Source organism: Schistocerca americana, chromosome 6, assembly GCF_021461395.2.
Source record: "Schistocerca americana isolate TAMUIC-IGC-003095 chromosome 6, iqSchAmer2.1, whole genome shotgun sequence".
NCBI lineage: Eukaryota > Metazoa > Arthropoda > Insecta > Orthoptera > Acrididae > Schistocerca > Schistocerca americana.
In genome coordinates, this window is record NC_060124.1 from 547,304,718 (window position 1) to 547,317,609 (window position 12,892).

The window sequence follows — 12,892 nt, forward strand, 5'->3', positions numbered from 1 at the left end:
CTCAGATCGAGAAACTACGAGGAACTGTGGGGCAGGCGGTAGTACTTTTGTCACTGTTGGCTGGTCGCGTTTCCGTTTGTGGGCCGAAGTCGAAAGCGATGGAGTAGAATCCATTGCGGAGGAATCCCCCATGATTGCCAGCGTCTCCGATGGCGCGCTCCTTCCTTGTGGGGACCCTCTCAGAGGGCACTCCCGCCTTAGGTGAATGTTTACACCTCAGGTCACACCTCCCGAGAAACAGACGGAGGGACCAATCGGCATGGTCAGAAGGTATCAGCTCAGGCAATCACCCCTCCCCGGGCCTCGCCTTTACCAGGGGGTACGCGCGTGCCTTACATGTCTACCCAGGGCGGGGACTTACGCGTTACCCCGTCACCGGCTACGCGTGCGAACGCGTGGGTCGGCCTTCAGGCACGCACAGGGAGGAAGGAAGAAGAGGAAAAAGAAGAGAGAGAGGGAGAAAGAGGACAGACTGTCTCAAACGCCGAGGCGGAGACCAGAGAAGGCAAGGAGAAGAAGGCAATGAGAAAGCAAGGAGAAGGAGGCAATGAGAAAGCAAGGAGAAGAAGGCAATGAGAAGGCAAGGAGAAAAGGCAATGAGAAGGCAAGGAGAAGTCAAGGGAAAGAGTAAGGAAGACAGTGAAGTGGAGAAGAGCAAAGAAAGGAACCAACAAAAGGAAGGAAGAAACGAGAAGTGAAAAACCAAAAAGACCACGATTATAGGTCGTGAAACCGTCCGTCTCCGGACGCAGGCGCTAACTACCCCCGTGAGGGGGATGGACTCCTTTTAGTCGCCTCTTACGACAGGCAGGAATACCTCGGGCCTATTCTAATCCCCGGACCCGCAGGGGGGTTGTTGAGTCTGGAACTACTTCTTTAATAATAAATGTGTGTAACTGTTAAAGGCAATCAATAATAAATGACTACGGCCTTCCCTTGACAACCAAGGTTCAATATAGAAAATCACTACACTAGGAAACAATGAGTGGAATCACACAAACGGATGTCGAATCTGGTGGAAGTCACATGCACTGAAGGAATCAATTTTTACGCGTGACATAACATTTCAATACATGACTAAAAGCGGGATCGAGGGCATCAGCATTCGACGTCGCTATGCTTCGATGCTATTTTATGTAAAGTTGAAATGTACAATTGACGTACATAATATTTTGTTACAGTGGTTGTCTAACATTTATATCCACGTTGCTAAACGTTATTGCTTTACTGGGATTTCGGTTAACTGATAAAATGGAAACGCCGTGTGGCTAGGGCCTCCCATTCGACTGGTGCAAGTCTTTTGAGTTGACGCCACTTCGGCGACTTGCGTGTCCATGGGGATGAAATAACGATGATAAGGGCAACGCAACACCCAGTCCCTGAGCGGAGAAAAATCTCCCGACACATTCGTGAATCGAACTCGGGTCTTTAGGTATGACTTTCGTCGCGCTGACCACTCAGTTACCAGGGGAGGATATTGGGTATGTAAACAACAATGCCATCTCACGTAAACCGTTGTGGACCGTTGTGTAGCAATTACTTCCGTATTCTTTGGAGTACTCGAAGTATCCATACGAATTCGTTCTGCGAGTTATTGAGTGTAAGGAGCTTCAGTTGTGAATTAATTATTGCAGTCTTGCATTTTGTGTTTCGAGCACATCTAGCGAAACATTTTAAAGTTCTTGAGGAGCTTTAGAAGCTCACAGCAAAGCGAACGCCCAGCTTTGGAGGCCAGCTGCATCGGACCCTCAGTGGGTATGAGCTATTAATTTATATTTGTATATTTATTGAGTATACACAATCATCTCGAGTGAGAATATCTTAGAAGCTAATAAATGAATGTGTATTAGTGGAGAAGTACTGGAAAATTGATGCATGTAGAGGAATGTGGTGTGATTACGGAATATGAAGTTCTTAAGAGTAATAACGTGAAATAGCATTTCGTTTAAATTTTTTATGGGGTTTCAAACGTCAGGTGGTTACTTGTAGAGTTAGACCTCTATACTTAATTTTTTTAAGTTCATGTGCTTTCATCATGTATTCTCAAATTAACAGCTTAGTTCAACAGTGACAACTTTGACAAGTGTTCTTTCAGATTCTATGCGTGTAGTTTCACCAATGACGTCCTCTTGACGTCATGACTTTACTTTGCAGAGCGTGTAAGCGGTTTGTTATTGAATGCTATGTGTGTTTGTGTTAGTTACTATTGTAATTTACAAAGTCTGTAAAATATGCTGTTTATTCCTAATATGTCGTGATATACGATGGTGGTGTTTATTGAGGGGGAGGGGGTAACTTGAGGCCACAGGTTATATTATCAATGGAGAAACTATTAGCGATTATTGTTTCTTTTTTTTCTGACATATATTGAACTGTTTCTTTCTGTATTTCGAACGATATACGATGGTGAGGTTAACCAGTACCTTAAGAGCAGAAGATAAATTTTTGTGAGTGAAGTGATTAATGATAATTTTTATCATGTTGATTGATGCAATTCTTTAGCTATTTTTGGAATATGGGAGAACTGTCTACGGTGGTGTTAGCCGTGAACCTAAGTACATTGTAGAAGTTGTCCTCAGAGGAACGAGTAGTAATGTTAGTCACAATTTTTTAACTTATGGAATCAAATTTTGTGTTTTCGTTATATTTCCGTTGAGTTTATTCTAGAGGAATTTGTGTAAGATATTATTCGATTTTTTCGTTATATTGATCTTAGCTTTATAAACTTTTACTTTTTGTTTCTGCCCAGTCAGTTTCTGCAGCAGTCACGTTACTTCCATTTTATATGCTCTTTGAAAGAACTGCATTATGCAATCACAGCTATAACGGTACATTTTATGAGAGAATGTATGTTTCGGTCGAAGATCAGACCGTCATCAAGCCTAAAAACGATCTCAGCTAAGAACTTGCGTAATAGGAATAGCAATTCCGGATGTACAGTGTTCCGTCATTGACATTAACTTGTCATGTCCATTATGTCCATATAACTTCATAGACATTTTTACGAATGTAATGTCTATACAGATAATACCAGTGGTCGAGCTATCTACGTTTGATAACTGCCATTGCAATATACGCGAAAGCATAGCTGAGACGGCTTTCGGGACCGATGATGGTCTGATTTTAGACCAAATTCGATGGTCCCTAATGAAACGTACCGTCGTAGCTGTCTACTACACAATACAGTTGTTAACATTCATTAAAACTGCACAACGCCTCGGCTAAAATGTTTTTTATTTTTGTTTTCGACCATAATAGTCTATCTTGTTATCGCCTTCTCCAATAACATAATCGGACTGTTAGTAAAAGTTTTCTGTGGTTGTTGTGGTACAGTCGGAGCGGTCTCTATTTACATTAACTTTTACTTTCACAATGAAAACAGTGTAATCGATCTTCCTGCTTCGTCGATTACACTTACATATTGCCCATGATCGCTGCAGGGTTATACTGCTAGAATTATCTTCCGTCTGCGAAGAGGAAAACACGTAGGAAACTGGTTACAACTGTGTAGAGTTATACAGAGTTGACTTGGCACCATAATATGAGATTCTTACTTCCCTGTTGCTTAAGGAAATTAAAGCACTATCTCTGAGTATTGTTAACTGTTAGATCACTTGGGAGTTTATTAACTGTACGGACGTTTTCAACATTCAAGACTCCGCTGCATATTTGTCAGTGCTAAAACATGATTATTTCGTCTTACATAGATTCAAATTACTGAAAATTTTAATTGCAGTTCTTGTTTAACCATTGATATCGACGTTCCAGTACAACGTTGTTCTCTGCAGTTATCGAGGTTGCTGCCTAATGTTGATCGCAGGGTTTGCTAACAAAAATCAGCTTAACTGTGGTGGACCATTGCATAATAATGATTTCCGTATTCTCTGGAGTAGTTGAAGTATCGAAACGAATTAGTTTCTTGAGTTCTGGAGTAAAAGATTCTATAATTTTGATTCAGGCGTTATAGTGTTGGATTTTGTGTTTCGAGAACAAGTTCTTGGGGAGCTTTAGAAGCTTTGAATGAAGCGAACGCTCTGTTTCAGAAGCGAGGTATATAGACTATACCCACCAAGAGGCAAGAGCCATTGATTTGTCACGTATTTATTTTCAGTATACATCTGCAATTAGAACATCGAATAAGCTTTTAGATGACTATGTATGTAGTGGAGAAGTATCAGCATACTGTAGCATTATGAAATTGTGTGATGTGACTTCGCAAAATGTTACTAGTAATGGGACTGAATTGGAAAAGGAAAACAGTCCTCGATTTACATTACAGTACTTTTTTTTTATATGTAATGCAACTTCAGAAAGTTGCGAGAATGCTTGACTTGTAGAGAGAGATATCCTCACTGAGTTTTTGCCAATGTTCAACTGCTGGAATCATGTATTCTCAAATTTATAGCTTAGTTTCACAAATAGAATGGTGTCACCTATCACTCTCCTTTTCGATTACACATACATATGGTACGTCCTATCCTTGGTTCATGCTTTAATCTTCTGCCGTCGGTGAAAAAGAAAAGTCGTAAACAGGTTCCGGCTGTGTAGTGTCATACTGAGTCGACATGGATTTGTAGCAAAAATGTTAACTTTTCCTGTCACTTAAGGAAGTACAGTTAATATCTTGGAGCTCTGTCAAATGTTACACCTATTAGCTGTTTATAAGCTATTTTTAAGTTTTCTTCATGTAGAAACCGGTGGGTAAATTTCAAGCACAGATATAGTTATTACGCTGTACACGTTACTGTTTAGCTCACATGGCAATGAAGTGTAATTTAGATGTAGGGTTCTCGATGACTGACACAAAGAAGGGACAGTGCAGCCCTGAGAGAATATACTGACTCAGTAATAAGGATAGCCATAAAAATCGTATTCTCGTCATATACCGTGGAAGGTGCAGCCATTAGATTGTAGCGTAGTATATTAATTAGTAACTTCATCCGACCACCAACACACATAAAAAACAAATTCTTGTTCCTGCCCCAGGGGAAGATATTCCACATCACATGCTGTAATAGATGACAAAATCTGAAGTTGTAAAATCTGAAGTAGCTGTATAAAAAATGGTTCAAATGGCTCTGAGCACTATGGGACTTAACATCGGTGGTCATCAGTCCCCTAGAACCTAGAACTACTTAAACCTAACTAACCTAAGGACATCACACACATCCATGTCCGAGGCAGGATTCGAACCTGCGATCGTAGTGGTCACGCGGTTCCAGACGGAAGCGCCTAGAACCGCATGGCCACACCGGCCGGCGAAGCAGCTGTATATCTGAAACTATTGTAGTATTTTAATGACTTGCTAATTAAATTTAGTCTAATAGATGAGCCTTCAGCTACTTGCTATCAAAACAAATTTATTCTCTTCAGAGTAAAAGTACCACTTAATGAACACGCGATTGCTAAACTTCGAATAACTGTTATTGTTTTGATTCATGCTCTACGAATTACTGACACAAAATTAAAGTAACTAATTCTCGACTAGTAATAAATGTATAAGCTCAATCAATTATATAGGCAATACATGTCGTTTTTGATGCAAGCAGCTGCATTTTTACAAAAGCTAAGGTTACAGACATGTCGTCACGGTTCAAGGCTTTTCTTGCGATCGAGTTGTGAGACATTGCTGCAAAACTTACTCGTAGACACGGTCTGGTCATGTCTAATGTGCTGTTTGTTATCGTTACAGCAATGTTCCGCCGCATGAAGAAGTTTTTCTCCCGGTGTTTGGGAGGGGAGAAAGACGAGGGTCTGCGACTGGAGAACAACTTGGTCGCTGTTCGGGGTACTGTAAAGGTGAGCCACGTTATATTGCAGTGACATAGCACGCAATGCAGTAAAGTCTGATAGCTAACTGATTGTACATAACGTGGTCAGAGTGTCACGATTTACTGTAAATGAATATTTTTTGCTATTAACATCCCATGTGACACGTCATTGTAAATAACACGTCTTAGATAGGCATCTCTGCACGAGTAATGATTGTGACGATTATTTAAATACCACCTAACTACCTAACTCCGTCCAATCATTCCTCTGAAGTTCCAAAGGTACCGATCGACCGCCTCGTCATCGTCAGACGATAGACGTCACTGTATGGAGGAGCATGTGGTTAGCGTACTATTCTTCTGGATCGTCATCAGATGCAAAATACCGGCGGCAATGAATGTCACTGATGGATGGATGGATTTGTTGATCACTGGAGCGAAGTGGGATGTGCTAGTCACTCAACAGTTCACAATAGTCGTCATTCTAAAACTTGAGTATGATGCCCTTAGAAAAAGCCTTTAGCATGTCAGAGTCGTATATTCTCTGAGCTGCAGGGAAGCCTCACACTGTGTCTCTCGCTGTGTTCTCTGCAGGCCTCCTTTGCTGCATTATGCTGGGTCTTTCCCCTGGATCCCACTGGTCCTAGATCCTCTCCTCCGTGATATTACCACAATAGATCCGGACTTGTCGCATTGGGTAAGCTAATGTTGATAATCGAACCTGAATGCTGTTTAAACAAATCTGACAATTGTATTGAAGCCCATTAAAATTTACACTGACCCCAGACATGGACAGTTGATTCTAACCATTTATCATTCCGGTAAATTGGGTGTGGTCTTTGTTAACACTGAGCAAATAACTATATGAGATGCTCGAGAAAGGTAACATCGCTCTCCATTTGAAAAGAATTATGGTGAAAAATATTCTAGAGGCAGAGGCGCACTAAATATGCTGCCAACGCGATCGACCGGTTGAAGACGACATTGCAGACCATCTGGTTGCCCAACCAGTTACCTGCTGACCGTGTTTAATTTGAGACTGACCGAAGGAAATGTACAGTGTAGTCAGAGAACAGAGAAACAGGAACTGTTAGCAAAACTTGTTACAGTCACATTTACTTTTCTTTACAGACAAAGAACGAGGAGGAGCTCGTAATAAAAGGACCGTGGCTCAAGAAGTTACAGTGTAGGCCTCTGTTATTCCAGTTCAACTCATAATACGTAGGATAATGGTAGTGAATGTCGGAAGAACAGATTTCTAGCTGATACTACAGATAGTCAGTGAATACTCACTATCACTGCCTATAGGCCAATAATTCGAAATAAATGTAAGAATTTGTAACACATGTATATGTAAAGAACTAGCGCTACCTCTGAATTACCAAGCACGCTCTACGACTAATCAAACTAATAAGTTCTTTTCCTTACAGGAGTGTCAGTTCACCCTGGACTCGTTTTTTGAAGAGATACTGCAGAAGCGGCTGCAGGAAGAGAAAGAAGCCTTTTCTATTACGGTGAGTGTAAATTACAACAGTAGTAGGAATAGTAGCATTTGGTTTCAAAATGAATTTTTCGTTTTCTCATTACATGATAACTTTCTCTCGTAGATGGTACTACTTACTGGTCTGCTTCCGGGTGTTAGGCCGAATTGTTGTGTTCATTTTGTGCACAATACTTCAACGGACGTCCCAGCCATTAACTTCATGTGCTGCGAACTTTGTGGTAATGTACTCTCTGTTTGACTCTTATCAGTCAAGAAACGTCTCACGATCTGAGGAAAATGTCTCGGTCACTTGTTGAAATGTTGACCGTAAAGCAGGAACAACAACACGGCATAACCTCAGAAGCACATCATTAACCAGTCGTACACAGAATATGTTAAAGATAATAGGATACTAGTTACTTGTTAGTATTAATTATATCTGAGATGTGAAACGAATTGTGTTAGTTGGATACTAAATTGAATTACTATATTCATAATTTCGATACCTGAACCGTGCTAATTTGTGATAAATGTTACAATTCGTTATACTTTTATATGACAGGAACTAGCACAAATTGTGAATCACTTCACATGTTAGATAACGTGAAAGTAATAAGATCTATTCCAACAGGAGCACCAGTTCACACTGGACGCCTTTTTCGTGGAGTTGCTGCAGAGACGGCTGCAGGAGGAGGATTAAGGCGGTGCTGTTACGGTGAGTGGTACTTCGATCTGTGTAAAGGTTTCTAAGTGTATTTCTCGTTTCATGATCACATGGTAGCTCCCTTCAGAAGGGGAATCTTCAAGGTATTATTCGAGCATAGAGTTTTACGATTTTTAATATAACTGAAATGGTGTCAGTTTAGACATATCACCATGGCTACAAAATTCTTTGGTCGACCCATAAATTTTCTCGGTACCCATAGTCTGCTGTTCTTTTATACCAATTGTGAACTCTTATCAGATACAAAATCATTTCGCGGCATACGTATCTTTTAGCTCTAGTATTGGTAGGATATACTTAAACTCAAGAATCAACGGTACATACAGTACCGTTGCCTACACTTTCAGATGAGGGAGAGCCTTTCAGAAAACGTTCTCCTATGTCCCCTCCCGCCCATTACAGTTATCAAGTTCTCAGCACAGTTTCACCTTCAGCCTCCCACGATTATACTTGGTATTTTAATCCCATTTCTTATGCTGCATGATCGTTTATTTTTCTGTCCCGTATTTATCCTTGAAGCTCTCCGAATTTGAACTGAACATTTACACAACTTGTTTTAAGAAACTCTACTATTTTGGTATGGATGGATTTAGCAACAGTCACAATTCTCTCCGTTCCTTAATGAATATAGTTCAGGTGAGGATAATACATGCGTCTGCGTGAGATATCGACTAACTTACAAATATTCTGATCCTTGTAACAACTATTAACCATCATGATGCAATAATTTAGTAGATCATTTCACCACAATAGATAACACTCCGGGAGGAGTAAATAGGCAAACATTCACTGTCGGTAATTTTCATATTTGCGACAATTGGTGTTATAGGGTTCATGAGTTGGCGCGATCGAAACATCCCTTCTATGGATACAGAAATGACCATTTATTAACATGTGGACCTACGATAATTTAGCACTTTCCTTTGCAGATGTTATATCAACTCACCATAATAGGGCGGCGTTTATAATTTTGAAATTTATATTTGTCGGCAGATCACTCCGGTGTCCTCCGCGCCCAGCTAGGAGGTCTGTACATCACACCGCGCAGCTCTTGAGAGCCGCTATGCCAGACGCTGAATGTGTTGACGCGTGGCCACCAACGCGACGTATGGAGAAGACCGTCTGACTGCTAAAATGTGCGACCGCGATACCGCGGCCAATACCACCTGAAACCACAGTTACCACTCGAATAAACCTTTGGATTGATGATATAACAGGTCTCGTTATTTGTTTTATTTGCAACAGGCAGCGTTGTGGTGATGTAGACGACTCGCATTGGGGTTGACTGTGGTTCATATTCTCTTCCGACCAACAAGATCTACATTTCGGTGGTTCCTCTTAGTAGATTAATGGAAACAAATGGAAGGTTCTTCGGAATAAAACTCGTTCGAGTCTGTCCCCGATGCGAGCTGCATCTGTCATTACCTCCCCGTCGATGAAAATGGATGAAACCGTTTTGTGCAACATTAACATTTGCCAACTACGTTTAACAGAAATATCATTGACACTAAGTATAATTCAAAAAGAGTAGGAAAATCAATGACATTAATGATAACACTCAAAAGACTAGAATGACTAGTGAGCCACAAGTAATATGGCCCTACACACGAAGGAACTAAAAGGTAAACAACATTTGAAGCCCTCAGCATACATTTTTCACTCATTAACGACTGTCTATACTTTAGCGTAGAAACTACACTGATCAACTACAACATTATGACCATCTACCTAACAGCCGGTATGTCCACCTCTGGCACGGGTATCAACGTGGACGTGTCGTGGCAGGGTTGCAGTGAAGCCTTGGTAGGTCAGTGGACGGAGCTGGCATCACATCTGCACACACAAGTCACCTAAATCCGTAAATTCCGGGGAGGGGTGCCATGAGCTCTGACGCCACATGCCCAGATGTCTTCGATCGGGTTTAGATGTGTCGAGATAGGAGAGCCAACACATCAACTGGAAATCGGGACTGTGTTCAGCGAACCGCTCAACACACTCCATTCCATCACGGTCTTGCTCTTGTGATATACAACATGCATCGTGCGTTTTTCTGACTAGCAGTCATTCCTCGCCATGTGACGCTGCTATCGCCTGAACGGATTTATATCGACAGTAGATCGGCGGCCATAACATTCTGGTTTATCTGTGTATCTGTTTATGAAGTAGTAAGTATGTAAACAAACTCAGATGCTGCTTATAACAGAAGCATGGCGAGTGTCTTTGCGTGGGACACATAAATCAATGCACGCTTAGTGTAATCAAACTAATGTTGCAATTCACTGAACTGCATTGGCAAACAACAATTGATTAGCATGTGGATGTAACCTCAAACGAGTAAACAAAAAGATTAATGGTGCCTTAAGATCGACTGAGAATTCAGAGAGAGTTCATCACCGTTGCTATTTAAACTTTGGCCCTTATGCACTATGATTTGTTATGACGTTAAAATTTACTTTCGGGGCTAATGTTGCAGAGGAAAATGCTGTTGCAGAAGGCACGTTTTTATTTCATTTTTTATTTATTTCACCAAAAGTAAAGAAGAGTCGTTTGGGAGATTTATGTGGGTAACACATGAGCCAGATGCGCTGCACGTAAGTCTGGATCACCTTGACGCTAGGATTTCGTCACAGTCTAAAGTATTACCCAATATTCATGGCTGTACAGCTAACTTGAACCCGAAGAAAATTACACAGTGATGCTGTCTCAAAAATAATGAAATAGTTTAATAATATTTGGAGAATTTTAACGTACTTCGTTAGATTACAATGATAAGTTACTTACTTTACATGTTTCTAAGGACTTTTGTGTGAAATAATAACGCAGTCACGAAAGAAGCAAAAGTGATACAGAGAATGTTTGTTGCATAGTAAATATGACGAAATCAGGATGTGTGACTTAAAACCAGTAATGATTTCATGATAACATTGTTAATATTTGGACCATTTTTAGTCAGTTGCAGTTTACATTATGCGTAGATAATAACTGATTAGAAATATATTGTATATTATAGACTTCTGAAATGCCTAGTACGTTTAGGCGAAAAAGTTTGGTACACACATGTAAATTCAGTAGTAAAAGAATGAGTATTTTCTAGTCTCTATGGTAAAGCACAATGTAGTTCATAGTAGCTGCTAACAGTAGAAGGAATACACAAAAAATGGAAATGGCAGGTAACAACTCACAACCTACAGCACAAAAGACTGGGATAAGTTGACATAAAATAAAATTAATAGGTAGTTTGGTACTGCACTTGATAGTTTTCAGATATCGAAGCAAAATACGGTGAAACAAATAATTTTCCTTTTTAAGATGTCTCGGTGTTATGCAGTACGATAACGGAATAGTAATGTGAATTGTATTCGTCACAGTTTTCTAAATAACTTTCAGAATGTACTTGGTTACACTATGCTTAAGGTCTGCCAGACCGGAATATCTTTTCCTCCAGAATAACGTGGTAGCAAAACCTTCTACTGCTAAATACAAGCATACATCATCTCCAACTCCACACACTGTTATTCTACCTTGAACAGCACTGTGAATTGTACATTTAAATAACTCTCTTCCAAATAGTTACGAAAAAGTTAGGTACACACCTCCTGAATTTGTTTATTCTTGTGATTTCGTTCAGTAGATTGCTGGTATGTACCATTTTAACGTATTTTCTAAATATATTGCCACCACAACAAATAAGCTGATGCATTTTAGCTTATTCTTCATTCGATACAATTTAAATTTAATAAGCCCCACTAGAAACATGTGTGGACTACATGATATTCAGGTCTGGTAGGAACAAAACTTCACCGATCCCCCCTGTTTGCTAACATTACATGGGAGTAGACGAACCTATTGGGAGCACTCCGATCTGTTACATCAAAAGTGGAAACTGGTGACGTTAATATAACACAGCGCACAAAGCCATACAATTTAAAGGTACTGGACGACCCATTTGTTAAATGGATGGACGAACATAGGTATCTCATATTCCGAAGATGTAAAAGTTAGCTAAATTTGTGAACGGTTGATTTACATTAACTGAAGGATAATGAAACGAAATAAAAATGAAATCTGAAGAAAACTTTAGCGAAAGTTTAAATTCTATGAGAGTGTTACTACGGCCATTTGAATGTGCAGTGAAGTATCTGAAATAAAACCAAAGTCATGGTTCACTCGTAAGTGGGGATAAACACAAGGCAAATCGATAAATCTCCTGGTTGTAGTTACTAATTCGTGAAAGTGTTTGAACATATCTGTTGCTGGTGTAGTTATTCATCTAACGATACTTTACCCTTTTGCAGTGTTCCAGGTGAATTCGACACAAAGTTGTTAGATGGCAGCTGTCAGAACTCGTTATATGAGAACGCTCCAGTGCTGCTTGAGAACCTTTCTTTGTTGGATTTATGAGCTCAAATACGGTCTTAGTTTCAGAATGGCTACACTTATTTGTATTATTTTACTAGAATCTGAAAAGGTCCCACGTAACGAATACTGTTCCAGTTTTACTTAACAACACAATGTACGCGTAGTAAGTTATTATTCGTTAACTAGGTCACATATAACTACTTTTCCTGCAAATAGTTCCCGATTCCATCACAATAAATGGAATGTTGAGACGTCTTGATGTCGAAAAAAATGGTTCAAATGGCTCTGAGCACTATGGGACTTAACTGCTAAGGTCATCAGTCCCCTGGAACTTAGAACTACTTAAACCTATCTAACCTAAGGACATCACACACATCCATGCCCGAGGCAGGATTTGAACCTGCGACCGTAGCGGTCGCGCGGTTCCAACTGTAGCACCTAGAACCGCTCGGCCAACCCGGCCGGCCTTGCTGTCGAGTGTCAGAGTATGTCGAACTTTACAATAATTTCCAAATCAGTTGCAGCTTGGAGCACTCCTCCTCTGCGATTGTCGGA